Genomic DNA, 6,000 nt, shown 5'->3' with positions numbered 1-6,000 from the left:
TCACTATTCCTGGGTTTTTTCTTCGGCTCTTTAGTCCTCCCGTACTCACCACTGTCACCACTAGAATCCTAGACTCCGTGGACACTTGCTTAGGTGCCTACGAGGCCGTGCTCCAAGCTGAGCAAGGCACCACACAACCACGTTGCCCCTCTGCACTGGGGGAGCCTGTGGCCCTTGCTGTGCTGCATGCAGCGTTTGAGGGGTTACAGCTACTGCCCTTCAGCAGCACATTCCTGACTTGCACCCCAGCACTGGGCTGCTACCAGAGTGGGGCCACCTGCAAGATTATCAGATATGAAGCTAAAGGGTCAGCTGTTTTGACAAGTGCTTTTACTAAAGAAAACTACATTTTCTTCAAGCAATGCAGCTTCCAGGCTTGCTGCAGTTATTACACAATCTGTCTATATAAAAGGAGGTACAAGGCACCTGCTGATACCATTTCCTTCTCTGCACAGGGAAAAAGCACTTGAACATGCCCGAGGGCCACAGGAGGCATTATCCTCATTTTTTTACACTGGAAAGCAATGGGGAATCTGAAGTGTCCCTTTCAGATGCAAGGTCCTTTCATGAACAAGGACACAAACTGACTGTTACAGAACAGCACAGAAATTCAGAATTTAGGAACACAGACCATGCAGTCACCAATCCGCAGGTCAGCAATGTAGAGTCAACCAAGATCTTAAGTGACCTCCCAAGCCTCTTTGGTAGCTTACCTGTGAAACAGTATCAAGCACAGGCAGCACTGGAGCTTCTCAGTCACTCAGACCTGTGCTGTAGAAGCATGATCAGACTCCCTGCAACTCAGTCTCTCCCTCTTGATCTCAACGAGCAGGAAGGCAACTGCCAGGAAATTGCTTCATTTCAGATGAGCAGAGAAATTCTGCCATGACGGGCACAAATCTGCTTTTAGTATGAGCAGGACAGAAGAGCCAAGACATTTCTATGCAGGTAAGAACAAATGAAAAGCAAAGCAAAGCTGTCGAGACTCCAAGGAGTTCACACGAGCCATGATTTTGTGCGCGTGCCCTGAATAGAGGCACGAAAACCTGTACCTGCGCCGACTGCCACATGATGGCACCACAACTTTAGAGAGGGAGGACACATGAGGCTTCAGCAACGAAAGGGAGGAACCGGCAAAACACGAAACAAAACAACGAAAAAATCGGAAACGTTTTTCCAGTCAAGGCTTTTTTGTTTTCCCCCCTCTCTCTCTCTCTCTAACTGCACCAGCAAAAGCAAGTGGAAGAATGAAATCCACGGAAGGAAAGCAGGACTCTAAGTAATAAAGAGCTATGAAAATCACTCTGAAAAACACCTCAAAACTCTTCTTTTTAAAGATGCCTATCTTTTGGGCTTAGAAAGATTTTTTTCTAAAAAAAGAGAATAAGGAGTCACAAAAAGGCGCATAATGCAGCAGAGATCAGATGGCTTAGTCGATAAAATGCACTGACTGTATGGAGCGAGTTGTCCAGCAGGTGTTGCCCACAATCAGCACAGAACATTGGACTCTTCAATCACACCTCATTAGTTAAAAGGGGGCATTTAAAACATGACATGGAGGATTTTGAAGTGGAAAGTGTCAATCTCCTGACTCTAGACAGCGTTAGGGATGCAAGTGACACCAGTCTGGCACTAGTAGGTAGAAAACAGGACTCTCACACACTCATCAGCCAGCTTGCATGGGAACACATAAAAAAGAAAAGTACGATTTAAGAGAAACAAAGGGCAGTCTGCTGCTAAAAGGGAATAAACACATTTATGTGAAATCTTTTCCTACTAATGCACTATGTGCAGCTCTGTAGGACCAGTCACCACTGAGGCACCAGGGGCATTCCCAAGGTCACTTATCGGTAATGGGAGACTCCAACAACCTGTCTCCGTATCCCTGTGGAGATACAACCCTCTGAACACGTAGCTGAAGACTTCTGCAGCTCCAACAGTAACTGCCTCGGCATGCCCACAACATTCCTCCTGCAGGACAAACATGCTCTAGAGGGATGGCGCTTTCCCTACCCCTAAGGGCCTCAGCTCTACTGGATTCAAACCAGTAGATTCAAATTCAAAAATTTGAATTCAAATTTTTGATTTGAATTCAAAAAATTAAAAGCACTCTGTAGAAGAGGAGATGCCGGGATGCCCTCACCCATACATAGCTCAAGGAATGTCTCATTACCGGTAAGGTGCCTTGCTTATTCCTTCCTTTCCTTTATGCTCATCTAGGTAACCATAGTGTGGGCGGCTTTGAGGCACCCCAAAACAGCAGAGAACTGATTTCCCTGGCCCAGCCTCCTGCCCAGGGTGCTCAGTTATAACATATCACCTGGCCAGGCTGCAGCGCCGTCCCCCAGCTCTCCAGGCCTTGAACCTGGGAGCGCTGAAAGCCAAGCTTTGGCTTCCTCCATGTGTGACCATAACAAAATCAATGCAGGAAAGGCACAGATCTCCGTCTCATCAGCAGCCTTCCTGCATGAAGAAATGGTCAGGAAAAAAAAAAGAACAATATTGCTGAGGTGGAGAAGAAAGGGACTGAAGATAAGGAAGTCTATGACTTTAGTGTCTGATGCATCATTTGGAGTCACTAAAACCAAACATCCATGTCACTGAGAGTTTGAATCTACCGCTCTTAGAGAACAGCTAACATTATGCATATGGATTAATAACAAAAACAAAACAAAAATACACCCCCCTCCCCCCCCCACACACACACTAAAAAGGACATCACAGATTGCTTTGCTGAATGAACCTGTACCATAGAACCCTTCAAGCTCCTGAGGCTGAGGCACATCCCAAATGATGTGGAGTATTGTGAAGAATCCTGCAGAACACACCCTCAGCTCGCCACCAGTGCTCCAGTAGAGCAGCTGACCTGGAACACATTCTCTTCCAGGCTATTCAGTAAGGTTGATCCTAGAGAAAAACACCCTCCAACTGCTCCTGGCAGCACACCAGCACAGGCTGCTTTAACAGAGCCACGTCGTAAGGCCGCACATGAGAAAAGCAGGACGAGGCCAGCCACATCAGTCCATATAATTCAACACTGTAGGCTGAATCTTCACGTCTACCATATGATAAACCAGACTACAACCACAGAAACAGTTTATCTGAGCAGGAGTACAGTTTCAGGGAGAGGGGATGGGAAGGGAACCACACTTCTGTGGCACTAGAACTGAAAGGGGGGCTCAGTTGCTCAGAATGTAAAGAAATGCTGCAACTCGGCCAGAGGAGGCATTGAAAGAGGCATTTATTCAGCTTTCATACCGTGTGTGCCTACGGACGCAGCGCACAGGGACACCCTCCAAGTGCCGCCAGGATGGGGGATGCACAGCACGAGGCAGAGGCAGCGTTAGGGGATCTGCCTGGCAGGTTTTCTGGTAAGACCTCCTGCCTAGCTCCTAAACAGCAAAACCGTCATCCGCCAACTTTACATACATTTACATAACGTACCAGAAGCACCGCAACATCATTTTCAAACAGGATACGTGTCACCATGCAATTTGTCCACTCGGTTTCATGTTCTCACTGCTAAATCAACCATAAATAAAGCACGTGGAAATTCAAGGTGGTTTTAAAAAGTATCAGTCCATTTCCTTAGAAAATCTAAATTTTATTATACATACTGTATTACACTGAAAATACGTACCCAAAGATGGAGTATTTTGAATTTACAACTGTACAAAAGAAATTAATAGAAAACATACGGGCTATGCTTATAGATGTAACATTTTACAAAATGACATTTCTTGTTAAAGGCACCAGATTCCCAGAGGACTCTGGCTTAACATTTTCTAGTCTTTCTATTTTTCCCCAGTCAGATCTTACTATGAAAGTGTGGTTCACTCAAGCTATATAAAGTCCAAGTCTCGAGCTTCATTGGACAAACAGTCTGCGCTCTGACGTGACCTAGCGAGAGAAACTACCAATTTCACATAGAGGCATCAGCTACTGAAGGCTCCCTCCCCATCACATCCAGCATCATATGATACTTAACCAAAATATTAAATGGCAAAGCTACCCGTGAAAGCCAAGTTAGCCCACAAATACTGGCCCAATACTAAACTGTTAACCATACCAAGCCTGGACAGCTTTGTATGGAGATAACTACAGAGCACTACAGTAGGAAAAACTGTTCTGGCTAAAGGGGAGAAGGAACCTGTATCCTAACTCTTGCTCAGCATCCCCTTGGGTTTCCCTTCTTTATCCACCTTGTCTCAGTTTCTGGTCCTCACAGCACTCCTTAATTCAGACGGAGCCCAAAGAAACCAGCACTTTGCTGTGGAACAAGTTGTTCAGGCAACTTGGATATGAAGGTATGTGTTCTTTCTTCCCAAATAATAAAACTCAGGACAAGACAGGGCAAAACAATCCATCTTCATTGCTTCTTTATCTGGTATTCCACACTAAAATCAAATGGGCCAATTCTTCATATCTTGCCTAGACTTGCATATCAGATGTTTTTTATTAGCAGAGACAAGAAAAACTGGAACATACTGCCTTGCTGAGGTCCAAAAATATACCAAGGAAGCTTGGGCTTGCTACTTCCTAAGACTTCATGCGTGGAAAATGGCAAGGGAGACTGATGCAATCAAAACTTTAATGTGAAACTCTGAACCACTACTCTGGTCAGTCTGTTGATGCGTCAACAAATCATTTTAGAGTCAACTCTCTCTTCATTTAATTTTGCAGCACACATTGAGCCTCACTGTATAAAATTCAGCCAAGCAACGGAATATTTAAAACAAAAAATATCAAGCTCCAGGGCCAGGTTTCATTCTGTTCATTGCACTGAATCTGAACATTAGTGTTGCCCTTTCTGAATTGTCTGGCACTATCCCTACTCGCAGTCAGGCTGGCTCAAAGATTTCATTGGCTGAGCTGAAGAGCTCCTTGCATTTTTATTTCTTTCTAGCATCATTATTTTAAATGATATTGAAAAGGCTTCCCTTCTATAGTCATCCAAAAAAAAAAAAAAAAAAAAAAAAAAAAAAAACCTCTCTAGATGAAAAGATTAACCGGGAATAATGCTATGGTGTTGAGGGTCATAAAGTCACTTTTAAAAATAAGTTATTTTTTGCAGTGTCAAACTGTCTCATCCTATTGACCATAACCTCACTGAATTAAAAGTATACTAGGCTCATATTTAAAATTTCTGTTTGCTGCATGCAGCTATTTCAGACAAGCGGGCCTGAAGACTGGCGGTGTCACACAGCAGAGAGCAGCAGCAGCCGCCGCCGGGTATCGCGTCCCACGCGGCAGCTCTCAGGTGAGCTGCAGTCCAGGAGGAATTCCTGAGCCCTCCCCATCCCGACAGCACAGACCTGAAATGCAGACCTAGTGGACCAAGTACATTTAGTGAAGACCCCGAATTTGCAATGGGAGAACATACCCCTCAAATCAACCAATTATCTAAAATTTCTCTTCCTTAAAAGATACATTTGATGCTTGTAGCTTATCTAGCAAGCAAGAACAATTAAGACAGTTACATACATGCTTACTTTACCAAAAACTGATCATCACAAGAAGCCATTTAAAAATTTGAGTGCAGACAAGAAAGGGAATGTCATTTGTATGTAACCCTTTTCGTTAAAAGACTCATACTTTCATATTCTATTCTTAGGCCATTCTGTGTAACATATTATTATCAATAAGTTATAGCCATTGTGAAACGTGTTTATAGTGAACTCATTCTAAAAACTAAAACCCACAAATCCTTGCTCATAAGGCTGGTTTTTAACTGTTTAAAAGACAAATTGCAACCAAAATTGCAGTTTACATTGCCTCTGCAACAGGGTAGTCAAGCAATGGAAATTTCCCATTGCGACAGGTAAATGTGGCGTCCAACTCTCACACACCTAACACTCCACCATGGTGGCATCCACCATCAAGTAACTCATGCACTATGAGTTAGAACATTCTGCCCATTTGCTCAAAGTTAACAAATCTACACGTTTGGTCACACCTTAAAAAGCTATAAAACAGATTTCCTTATTATTTATGCTCTCC

This window comes from Tinamus guttatus, unplaced genomic scaffold (assembly GCF_059628265.1).
Source record: "Tinamus guttatus ecotype Peru unplaced genomic scaffold, ASM5962826v1 Tinamus_guttatus_pri_ptg000377l, whole genome shotgun sequence".
Lineage (NCBI taxonomy): Eukaryota > Metazoa > Chordata > Aves > Tinamiformes > Tinamidae > Tinamus > Tinamus guttatus.
Note: the sequence above shows the minus strand (reverse complement) of the source record.